This window comes from Pseudophryne corroboree (genome assembly GCF_028390025.1).
Source record: "Pseudophryne corroboree isolate aPseCor3 chromosome 11 unlocalized genomic scaffold, aPseCor3.hap2 SUPER_11_unloc_2, whole genome shotgun sequence".
Taxonomy (NCBI): Eukaryota; Metazoa; Chordata; class Amphibia; order Anura; family Myobatrachidae; genus Pseudophryne; species Pseudophryne corroboree.
Genome location: NW_026967478.1, coordinates 956,361 through 969,158, shown reverse-complemented (window position 1 = coordinate 969,158; position 12,798 = coordinate 956,361). Strand labels below are relative to the sequence as shown.

General features: G+C 34.6%; 2 non-coding genes across 2 annotated transcripts; both read right to left on the bottom strand.

Moving 5' to 3' along the window:
- Positions 1-246: 246 nt before the first annotated feature.
- On the bottom strand, positions 247-320 carry TRNAN-AUU (transfer RNA asparagine (anticodon AUU)). Its single transcript has one exon. It is a non-coding gene; the product is annotated as a tRNA-Asn (tRNA).
- Positions 321-2,581: 2,261 nt separating this feature from the next.
- Positions 2,582-2,655, bottom strand: TRNAN-AUU (transfer RNA asparagine (anticodon AUU)). The gene has a single exon. It is a non-coding gene; the product is annotated as a tRNA-Asn (tRNA).
- Between the last annotated feature and the right edge of the window lie 10,143 nt (positions 2,656-12,798).

The following is a 12,798-nucleotide window of genomic DNA, read 5'->3' as shown; positions in this document are numbered from 1 at the left end:
GCATAAAAATAAAGCCAGAAAATGAAGAGCTCTTTAATCACTCGATTGGATTTTTCTGCCAGCATATTTTTTTTCTCTGCAACCCACTGCTAAATTGTGCTTCCTAGCTGTTTTTTATAAAATCACTGAATCAAATCTAACTCTGATTACATCAGAGAAGGCCATGTACCCTACACCATAAGAGGAGGTTTGACATTTTGACTTGTCTACTTAAATATCACCAAAATCTGATCACAAGGTTAATTACGTCCCTGGGTGGGATTGAACCACCAACCTTTTGGTTAATAGCCAAACACACTAACCGATTGCGCCACAGAGACACTTTGCAAAAAGTACATACTGACAAAGGCTAATAAGCATACATCTAGAACGTTTCCTAGAAAAACATTAAAAAATCAATAATCTGGAGAGTTTTTGTAAGATGTTTCTTCCATCAACCAACGAATAAACACATTGGTACTTTGCCATGATGAGTGAGTGCTTCAGGATCTCTTGCACTTACATGGGCAGCAGAGTACTGCAATGGAAGCATGCTGGACCCATAACCCAGAGGTAGGCAGATTGAAACTATCCTTTGCTATATGCATTTTTTTTGTTAATTTAAGTAATCAAAACTGGGATTGATATTTTTGCTCTTTTATTTTTACTTAAAGTACAATAACTTTTACCATTTTAATTTGTTTTAATAGTATATTGACAGTATAGTTTTCTTTCAAAAATCCACTTAATTTTCTTTACCCTGTTATTAAAATGGTAATTGACAAAAAAACTACATTGTCACCAGAAGAGCAATACAAAATGTACAAGTGATATGTTAAAATCATCTTTCCAGCTTGAATTTCAATGATGCATTGGGGCAACAATTTTGTGAGAAACATCTTCACCCTTAAATAAAGATTTTCTTAATTCCTTACCTGTGTGCTAATTAGATATCACCTTGTTTTCACATTAAACAGACTTCCACATGAGAAAGCAGCAAGGATGCAGTGGCGTTAATGTTTCCTGGTGTCAACCTGTATTATTTCAGTAGACATTGAAATGAGGATGCATCTTGCTGCCTTTCCAATGAAGCAAGTTTAATTTAGTAATAGGTGAAAAACCATCCCTACAAAGGTGTTAATCAGAGACTTGGCTTTGTGGACACTTTTCAGAGAACAAATTTGTTAGCATAAAAATAAAGCCAGAAAATGAAGAGCTGTTTAATCACGCAATTTGATTTTTTTGCCAGCATATTTCTTTTTCTCTGCAACCCACTGCTAAATTGTGCTTCCTAGATGTTTTTATAAAATCACTGAATCAAATCTAACTCAGATTACATCAGAGAAGGCCAGGTACCCTACACCATAACAGGGGGTATGAAATTTGACTTGTCTACTTAAAGATCACCAAAATCTGATAACAAGGTCAATTAGGTCCCTGGGTGGGATTGAACCACCAACCTTTTGGTTAATAGCCATACATACTAACTGATTGCGCCACAGAGACACTTTGCGAAAGTCAATACTGACAAAGGCTAATAAGCATTCATCTAAAACGTTTCCTAGAAAAACTTAAAAAAATCAATAATCTGGAGAATTTTTGTAAGATGTTTCTTCTATCAACCAACGAAGAAACACATTGGTACTTTCCCATGATGAGTGAGTTCTTCAGGATATCTTGCACTTACATGTGCAGCAGAGTACAGCAATGGAAGCATGCTGGGCCCATAACCCAGAGGTAGGCAGATTGAAACTATCCTCTGCTATATGCATTTTTTTTTTGTTAATTAAAGTAATCCAAAACTGGGATTGATATTTTGTCTCTTTTATTTTTACTTAAAGTACAATAACTTTTACCATTTTAATTTGTTTTAATAGTATATTGACAGTATTGTTTTCTTTCAAAAATCCACTTCATTTTCTTTACCCTATTATTAAAATGGTAATTGACAAAAACAAACTACATTGTCACCAGAAGAGCAATACAAAATGTACAAGTGATATATTAAAATCATCTTTCCAGCTTGAATTTCAATGATGCATTGGGTCAACAATTTTGTGAGAAACATCTTCACCCTTAAATAAAGATTTTCTTAATTCCTTACCTGTGTGCTAATTATATATCACCTTGTTTTCACATTAAACAGACTTCCACATGAGAAAGCAGCAAGGATGCAGTGGCGTTAATGTTTCCTGGTGTCAACTTGTATTATTTCAGTAGACATTGAAATGAGGATGCATCTTGCTGCCTTTCCAATGAAGCAAGTTTAATTTAGTAATAGGTGAAAAACCATCCTTACAAAGGTGTTAATCAGAGACTTGGCTTTGTGGACACTTTTCAGAGAACAAATTTGTTAGCATAAAAATAAAGCCAGAAAATGAAGAGCTCTTTAATCACTCGATTGGATTTTTCTGCCAGCATATTTTTTTTCTCTGCAACCCACTGCTAAATTGTGCTTCCTAGCTGTTTTTTATAAAATCACTGAATCAAATCTAACTCTGATTACATCAGAGAAGGCCATGTACCCTACACCATAAGAGGAGGTTTGACATTTTGACTTGTCTACTTAAATATCACCAAAATCTGATCACAAGGTTAATTACGTCCCTGGGTGGGATTGAACCACCAACCTTTTGATTAATAGCCAAACACACTAACCGATTGCGCCACAGAGACACTTTGCAAAAAGTACATACTGACAAAGGCTAATAAGCATACATCTAGAACGTTTCCTAGAAAAACATTAAAAAATCAATAATCTGGAGAGTTTTTGTAAGATGTTTCTTCCATCAACCAACGAATAAACACATTGGTACTTTGCCATGATGAGTGAGTGCTTCAGGATCTCTTGCACTTACATGGGCAGCAGAGTACTGCAATGGAAGCATGCTGGACCCATAACCCAGAGGTAGGCAGATTGAAACTATCCTTTGCTATATGCATTTTTTTTGTTAATTTAAGTAATCAAAACTGGGATTGATATTTTTGCTCTTTTATTTTTACTTAAAGTACAATAACTTTTACCATTTTAATTTGTTTTAATAGTATATTGACAGTATAGTTTTCTTTCAAAAATCCACTTAATTTTCTTTACCCTGTTATTAAAATGGTAATTGACAAAAAAACTACATTGTCACCAGAAGAGCAATACAAAATGTACAAGTGATATATTAAAATCATCTTTCCAGCTTGAATTTCAATGATGCATTGGGGCAACAATTTTGTGAGAAACATCTTCACCCTTAAATAAAGATTTTCTTAATTCCTTACCTGTGTGCTAATTAGATATCACCTTGTTTTCACATTAAACAGACTTCCACATGAGAAAGCAGCAAGGATGCAGTGGCGTTAATGTTTCCTGGTGTCAACCTGTATTATTTCAGTAGACATTGAAATGAGGATGCATCTTGCTGCCTTTCCAATGAAGCAAGTTTAATTTAGTAATAGGTGAAAAACCATCCCTACAAAGGTGTTAATCAGAGACTTGGCTTTGTGGACACTTTTCAGAGAACAAATTTGTTAGCATAAAAATAAAGCCAGAAAATGAAGAGCTGTTTAATCACGCAATTTGATTTTTTTGCCAGCATATTTCTTTTTCTCTGCAACCCACTGCTAAATTGTGCTTCCTAGATGTTTTTATAAAATCACTGAATCAAATCTAACTCTGATTACATCAGAGAAGGCCAGGTACCCTACACCATAACAGGGGGTATGAAATTTGACTTGTCTACTTAAAGATCACCAAAATCTGATAACAAGGTCAATTAGGTCCCTGGGTGGGATTGAACCACCAACCTTTTGGTTAATAGCCATACATACTAACTGATTGCACCACAGAGACACTTTGCAAAAGTCTATACTGACAAAGGCTAATAAGCATTCATCTAAAACGTTTCCTAGAAAAACTTTAAAAAGTCAATAATCTGGAGAGTTTTTGTAAGATGTTTCTTCCATCAACCAACGAAGAAACACATTGGTACTTTCCCATGATGAGTGAGTGCTTCAGGATCTCTTGAACTTACATGTGCAGCAGAGTACTGCAATGGAAGCATGCTGGGCCCATAACCCAGAGGTAGGCAGATTGAAACTATCCTCTGCTATATGCATTTTTTTTTTGTTAATTAAAGTAATCCAAAACTGGGATTGATATTTTGTCTCTTTTATTTTTACTTAAAGTACAATAACTTTTACCATTTTAATTTGTTTTAATAGTATATTGACAGTATTGTTTTCTTTCAAAAATCCACTTCATTTTCTTTACCCTATTATTAAAATGGTAATTGACAAAAACAAACTACATTGTCACCAGAAGAGCAATACAAAATGTACAAGTGATATATTAAAATCATCTTTCCAGCTTGAATTTCAATGATGCATTGGGTCAACGATTTTGTGAGAAACATCTTCACCCTTAAATAAAGATTTTCTTAATTCCTTACCTGTGTGCTAATTAGATATCACCTTGTTTTCACATTAAACATACTTCCACATGAGAAAGCAGCAAGGATGCAGTGGCGTTAATGTTTCCTGGTGTCAACCTGTATTATTTCAGTAGACATTGAAATGAGGATGCATCTTGCTGCCTTTCCAATGAAGCAAGTTTAATTTAGTAATAGGTGAAAAACCATCCCTACAAAGGTGTTAATCAGAGACTTGGCTTTGTGGACACTTTTCAGAGAACAAATTTGTTAGCATAAAAATAAAGCCAGAAAATGAAGAGCTGTTTAATCGCGCAATTTGATTTTTTTGCCAGCATATTTCTTTTTCTCTGCAACCCACTGCTAAATTATGCTTCCTAGATGTTTTTATAAAATCACTGAATCAAATCTAACTCTGATTACATCAGAGAAGGCCAGGTACCCTACACCATAACAGGGGGTATGAAATTTGACTTGTCTACTTAAAGATCACCAAAATCTGATAACAAGGTCAATTAGGTCCCTGGGTGGGATTGAACCACCAACCTTTTGGTTAATAGCCATACATACTAACTGATTGCGCCACAGAGACACTTTGCAAAAGTCTATACTGACAAAGGCTAATAAGCATTCATCTAAAACGTTTCCTAGAAAAACTTTAAAAAGTCAATAATCTGGAGAGTTTTTGTAAGATGTTTCTTCCATCAACCAACGAAGAAACACATTGGTACTTTCCCATGATGAGTGAGTGCTTCAGGATCTCTTGAACTTACATGTGCAGCAGAGTACTGCAATGGAAGCATGCTGGGCCCATAACCCAGAGGTAGGCAGATTGAAACTATCCTCTGCTATATGCATTTTTTTTTGTTAATTAAAGTAATCCAAAACTGGGATTGATATTTTGTCTCTTTTATTTTTACTTAAAGTACAATAACTTTTACCATTTTAATTTGTTTTAATAGTATATTGACAGTATTGTTTTCTTTCAAAAATCCACTTCATTTTCTTTACCCTATTATTAAAATGGTAATTGACAAAAACAAACTACATTGTCACCAGAAGAGCAATACAAAATGTACAAGTGATATATTAAAATCATCTTTCCAGCTTGAATTTCAATGATGCATTGGGTCAACGATTTTGTGAGAAACATCTTCACCCTTAAATAAAGATTTTCTTAATTCCTTACCTGTGTGCTAATTAGATATCACCTTGTTTTCACATTAAACAGACTTCCACATGAGAAAGCAGCAAGGATGCAGTGGCGTTAATGTTTCCTGGTGTCAACCTGTATTATTTCAGTAGACATTGAAATGAGGATGCATCTTGCTGCCTTTCCAATGAAGCAAGTTTAATTTAGTAATAGGTGAAAAACCATCCCTACAAAGGTGTTAATCAGAGACTTGGCTTTGTGGACACTTTTCAGAGAACAAATTTGTTAGCATAAAAATAAAGCCAGAAAATGAAGAGCTGTTTAATCGCGCAATTTGATTTTTTTGCCAGCATATTTCTTTTTCTCTGCAACCCACTGCTAAATTGTGCTTCCTAGATGTTTTTATAAAATCACTGAATCAAATCTAACTCTGATTACATCAGAGAAGGCCAGGTACCCTACACCATAACAGGGGGTATGAAATTTGACTTGTCTACTTAAAGATCACCCAAATCTGATAACAAGGTCAATTAGGTCCCTGGGTGGGATTGAACCACCAACCTTTTGGTTAATAGCCATACATACTAACTGATTGCGCCACAGAGACACTTTGCAAAAGTTCATACTGACAAAGGCTAATAAGCATTCATCTAAAACGTTTCCTAGAAAAACTTTAAAAAGTCAATAATCTGGAGAGTTTTTGTAAGATGTTTCTTCCATCAACCAACGAAGAAACACATTGGTACTTTCCCATGATGAGTGAGTGCTTCAGGATCTCCTGAACTTACATGTGCAGCAGAGTACTGCAATGGAAGCATGCTGGGCCCATAACCCAGAGGTAGGCAGATTGAAACTATCCTCTGCTATATGCATTTTTTTTTGTTAATTAAAGTAATCCAAAACTGGGATTGATATTTTGGCTCTTTTATTTTTACTTAAAGTACAATAACTTTTACCATTTTAATTTGTTTTAATAGTATATTGACAGTATTGTTTTCTTTCAAAAATCCACTTCATTTTCTTTACCCTATTATTAAAATGGTAATTGACAAAAACAAACTACATTGTCACCAGAAGAGCAATACAAAATGTACAAGTGATATATTAAAATCATCTTTCCAGCTTGAATTTCAATGATGCATTGGGGCAACGATTTTGTGAGAAACATCTTCACCCTTAAATAAAGATTTTCTTAATTCCTTACCTGTGTGCTAATTAGATATCACCTTGTTTTCATATTAAACAGACTTCCACATGAGAAAGCAGCAAGGATGCAGTGGCGTTAATGTTTCCTGGTGTCAACCTGTATTATTTCAGTAGACATTGAAATGAGGATGCATCTTGCTGCCTTTCCAATGAAGCAAGTTTAATTTAGTAATAGGTGAAAAACCATCCTTACAAAGGTGTTAATCAGAGACTTGGCTTTGTGGACACTTTTCAGAGAACAAATTTGTTAGCATAAAAATAAAGCCAGAAAATAAAGAGCTGTTTAATTACTCAATTGGATTTTTCTGCCAGCATATTTTTTTTCTCTGCAACCCACTGCTAAATTGTGCTTCCTAGCTGTTTTTTATAAAATCACTGAATCAAATCTAACTCTGATTACATCAGAGAAGGCCAAGTACCCTACACCATAACAGGGGGTTTGAAATTTTGACTTGTCTACTTAAAGATCACCAAAATCTGATAACAAGGTCAATTAGGTCCCTGGGTGGGATTGAACCACCAACCTTTTGGTTAATAGCCGTACATACTAACTGATTGCGCCACAGAGACACTTTGCAAAAGTCCATTCTGACAAAGGCTAATAAGCATTCATCTAAAACGTTTCCTAGCAAAACTTTGAAAAGTCAATAAACTGGAGAGTTTTTGTAAGATGTTTCTTCCATCAACCAACGAAGAAACACATTGGTACTTTCCCATGATGAGTGAGTGCTTCAGGATCTCTTGCACTTACATGTGCAGCAGAGTACTGCAATGGAAGCATGCTGGGCCCATAACCCAGAGGTAGGCAGATTGAAACTATCCTCTGCTATATGCATTTTTTTTTGTTAATTAAAGTAATCCAAAACTGGGATTGATATTTTGTCTCTTTTATTTTTACTTAAAGTACAATAACTTTTACCATTTTAATTTGTTTTAATAGTATATTGACAGTATTGTTTTCTTTCAAAAATCCACTTCATTTTCTTTACCCTATTATTAAAATGGTAATTGACAAAAACAAACTACATTGTCACCAGAAGAGCAATACAAAATGTACAAGTGATATATTAAATTCATCTTTCCAGCTTGAATTTCAATGATGCATTGGGTCAACAATTTTGTGAGAAACATCTTCACCCTTAAATAAAGATTTTCTTAATTCCTTACCTGTGTGCTAATTAGATATCACCTTGTTTTCACATTAAACAGACTTCCACATGAGAAAGCAGCAAGGATGCAGTGGCGTTAATGTTTCCTGGTGTCAACTTGTATTATTTCAGTAGACATTGAAATGAGGATGCATCTTGCTGCCTTTCCAATGAAGCAAGTTTAATTTAGTAATAGGTGAAAAACCATCCTTACAAAGGTGTTAATCAGAGACTTGGCTTTGTGGACACTTTTCAGAGAACAAATTTGTTAGCATAAAAATAAAGCCAGAAAATGAAGAGCTGTTTAATCACTCAATTGGATTTTTCTGCCAGCATATTTTTTTTCTCTGCAACCCACTGCTAAATTGTGCTTCCTAGCTGTTTTTTATAAAATCACTGAATCAAATCTAACTCTGATTACATCAGAGAAGGCCAGGTACCCTACACAATAAGAGGGGGTTTGAAATTTTGACTTGTCTACTTAAATATCACCAAAATCTGATCACAAGGTCAATTACGTCCCTGGGTGGGATTGAACCACCAACCTTTTGGTTAATAGCCGAACACACTAACTGATTGCGCCACAGAGACACTTTGCAAACAATACATATTGACAAAGGCTAATAAGCATACATCTAGAACGTTTCCTAGAAAAACATTAAAAAATCAATAATCTGGAGAGTTTTTGTAAGATGTTTCTTCCATCAACCAATGAATAAACACATTGGTACTTTCCCATGATGAGTGAGTGCTTCAGGATCTCTTGAACTTACATGTGCAGCAGAGTACTGCAATGGAAGCATGCTGGGCCCATAACCCAGAGGTAGGCAGATTGAAACTATCCTCTGCTATATGCATTTTTTTTTTGTTAATTAAAGTAATCCAAAACTGGGATTGATATTTTGTCTCTTTTATTTTTACTTAAAGTACAATAACTTTTACCATTTTAATTTGTTTTAATAGTATATTGACAGAATTGTTTTCTTTCAAAAATCCACTTCATTTTCTTTACCCTATTATTAAAATGGTAATTGACAAAAACAAACTACATTGTCACCAGAAGAGCAATACAAAATGTACAAGTGATATATTAAAATCATCTTTCCAGCTTGAATTTCAATGATGCATTGGGTCAACGATTTTGTGAGAAACATCTTCACCCTTAAATAAAGATTTTCTTAATTCCTTACCTGTGTGCTAATTAGATATCACCTTGTTTTCACATTAAACAGACTTCCACATGAGAAAGCAGCAAGGATGCAGTGGCGTTAATGTTTCCTGGTGTCAACCTGTATTATTTCAGTAGACATTGAAATGAGGATGCATCTTGCTGCCTTTCCAATGAAGCAAGTTTAATTTAGTAATAGGTGAAAAACCATCCCTACAAAGGTGTTAATCAGAGACTTGGCTTTGTGGACACTTTTCAGAGAACAAATTTGTTAGCATAAAAATAAAGCCAGAAAATGAAGAGCTGTTTAATCACGCAATTTGATTTTTTTGCCAGCATATTTCTTTTTCTCTGCAACCCACTGCTAAATTGTGCTTCCTAGATGTTTTTATAAAATCACTGAATCAAATCTAACTCTGATTACATCAGAGAAGGCCAGGTACCCTACACCATAACAGGGGGTATGAAATTTGACTTGTCTACTTAAAGATCACCAAAATCTGACAACAAGGTCAATTAGGTCCCTGGGTGGGATTGAACCACCAACCTTTTGGTTAATAGCCGAACACACTAACTGATTGCGCCACAGAGACACTTTGCAAACAATACATATTGACAAAGGCTAATAAGCATACATCTAGAACGTTTCCTAGAAAAACATTAAAAAATCAATAATCTGGAGAGTTTTTGTAAGATGTTTCTTCCATCAACCAATGAATAAACACATTGGTACTTTCCCATGATGAGTGAGTGCTTCAGGATCTCTTGAACTTACATGTGCAGCAGAGTACTGCAATGGAAGCATGCTGGGCCCATAACCCAGAGGTAGGCAGATTGAAACTATCCTCTGCTATATGCATTTTTTTTTTGTTAATTAAAGTAATCCAAAACTGGGATTGATATTTTGTCTCTTTTATTTTTACTTAAAGTACAATAACTTTTACCATTTTAATTTGTTTTAATAGTATATTGACAGAATTGTTTTCTTTCAAAAATCCACTTCATTTTCTTTACCCTATTATTAAAATGGTAATTGACAAAAACAAACTACATTGTCACCAGAAGAGCAATACAAAATGTACAAGTGATATATTAAAATCATCTTTCCAGCTTGAATTTCAATGATGCATTGGGTCAACGATTTTGTGAGAAACATCTTCACCCTTAAATAAAGATTTTCTTAATTCCTTACCTGTGTGCTAATTCGATATCACCTTGTTTTCACATTAAACAGACTTCCACATGAGAAAGCAGCAAGGATGCAGTGGCGTTAATGTTTCCTGGTGTCAACCTGTATTATTTCAGTAGACATTGAAATGAGGATGCATCTTGCTGCCTTTCCAATGAAGCAAGTTTAATTTAGTAATAGGTGAAAAACCATCCCTACAAAGGTGTTAATCAGAGACTTGGCTTTGTGGACACTTTTCAGAGAACAAATTTGTTAGCATAAAAATAAAGCCAGAAAATGAAGAGCTGTTTAATCACGCAATTTGATTTTTTTGCCAGCATATTTCTTTTTCTCTGCAACCCACTGCTAAATTGTGCTTCCTAGATGTTTTTATAAAATCACTGAATCAAATCTAACTCTGATTACATCAGAGAAGGCCAGGTACCCTACACCATAACAGGGGGTATGAAATTTGACTTGTCTACTTAAAGATCACCAAAATCTGACAACAAGGTCAATTAGGTCCCTGGGTGGGATTGAACCACCAACCTTTTGGTTAATAGCCATACATACTAACTGATTGCGCCAAAGAGAAACTTTGCAAAAGTTCATACTGACAAAGGCTAATAAGCATTCATCTAAAACGTTTCCTAGAAAAACTTTAAAAAGTCAATAATCTGGAGAGTTTTTGTAAGATGTTTCTTCCATCAACCAACGAAGAAACACATTGGTACTTTCCCATGATGAGTGAGTGCTTCAGGATCTCTTGCACTTACATGTGCAGCAGAGTACTGCAATGGAAGCATGCTGGGCCCATAACCCAGAGGTAGGCAGATTGAAACTATCCTCTGCTATATGCATTTTTTTTTTGTTAATTAAAGTAATCCAAAACTGGGATTGATATTTTGGCTCTTTTATTTTTACTTAAAGTACAATAACTTTTACCATTTTAATTTGTTTTAATAGTATATTGACAGTATTGTTTTCTTTCAAAAATCCACTTCATTTTCTTTACCCTATTATTAAAATGGTAATTGACAAAAACAAACTACATTGTCACCAGAAGAGCAATACAAAATGTACAAGTGATATATTAAAATCATCTTTCCAGCTTGAATTTCAATGATGCATTGGGGCAACGATTTTGTGAGAAACATCTTCACCCTTAAATAAAGATTTTCTTAATTCCTTACCTGTGTGCTAATTAGATATCACCTTGTTTTCATATTAAACAGACTTCCACATGAGAAAGCAGCAAGGTTGCAGTGGCGTTAATGTTTCCTGGTGTCAACCTGTATTATTTCAGTAGACATTGAAATGAGGATGCATCTTGCTGCCTTTCCAATGAAGCAAGTTTAATTTAGTAATAGGTGAAAAACCATCCTTACAAAGGTGTTAATCAGAGACTTGGCTTTTTGGACACTTTTCAGAGAACAAATTTGTTAGCATAAAAATAAAGCCAGAAAATAAAGAGCTGTTTAGTCACTCAATTGGATTTTTCTGCCAGCATATTTTTTTTCTCTGCAACCCACTGCTAAATTGTGCTTCCTAGCTGTTTTTATAAAATCACTGAATCAAATCTAACTCTGATTACATCAGAGAAGGCCAAGTACCCTACACCATAACAGGGGGTTTGAAATTTTGACTTGTCTACTTAAAGATCACCAAAATCTGATAACAAGGTCAATTAGGTCCCTGGGTGGGATTGAACCACCAACCTTTTGGTTAATAGCCGTACATACTAACTGATTGCGCCACAGAGACACTTTGCAAAAGTCCATACTGACAAAGGCTAATAAGCATTCATCTAAAACGTTTCCTAGCAAAACTTTAAAAAGTCAATAAACTGGAGAGTTTTTGTAAGATGTTTCTTCCATCAACCAACGAAGAAACACATTGGTACTTTCCCATGATGAGTGAGTGCTTCAGGATCTCTTGCACTTACATGTGCAGCAGAGTACTGCAATGGAAGCATGCTGGGCCCATAACCCAGAGGTAGGCAGATTGAAACTATCCTCTGCTATATGCATTTTTTTTTGTTAATTAAAGTAATCCAAAACTGGGATTGATATTTTGTCTCTTTTATTTTTACTTAAAGTACAATAACTTTTACCATTTTAATTTGTTTTAATAGTATATTGACAGTATTGTTTTCTTTCAAAAATCCACTTCATTTTCTTTACCCTATTATTAAAATGGTAATTGACAAAAACAAACTACATTGTCACCAGAAGAGCAATACAAAATGTACAAGTGATATATTAAATTCATCTTTCCAGCTTGAATTTCAATGATGCATTGGGTCAACAATTTTGTGAGAAACATCTTCACCCTTAAATAAAGATTTTCTTAATTCCTTACCTGTGTGCTAATTAGATATCACCTTGTTTTCACATTAAACAGACTTCCACATGAGAAAGCAGCAAGGATGCAGTGGCGTTAATGTTTCCTGGTGTCAACTTGTATTATTTCAGTAGACATTGAAATGAGGATGCATCTTGCTGCCTTTCCAATGAAGCAAGTTTAATTTAGTAATAGGTGAAAAACCATCCTTACAA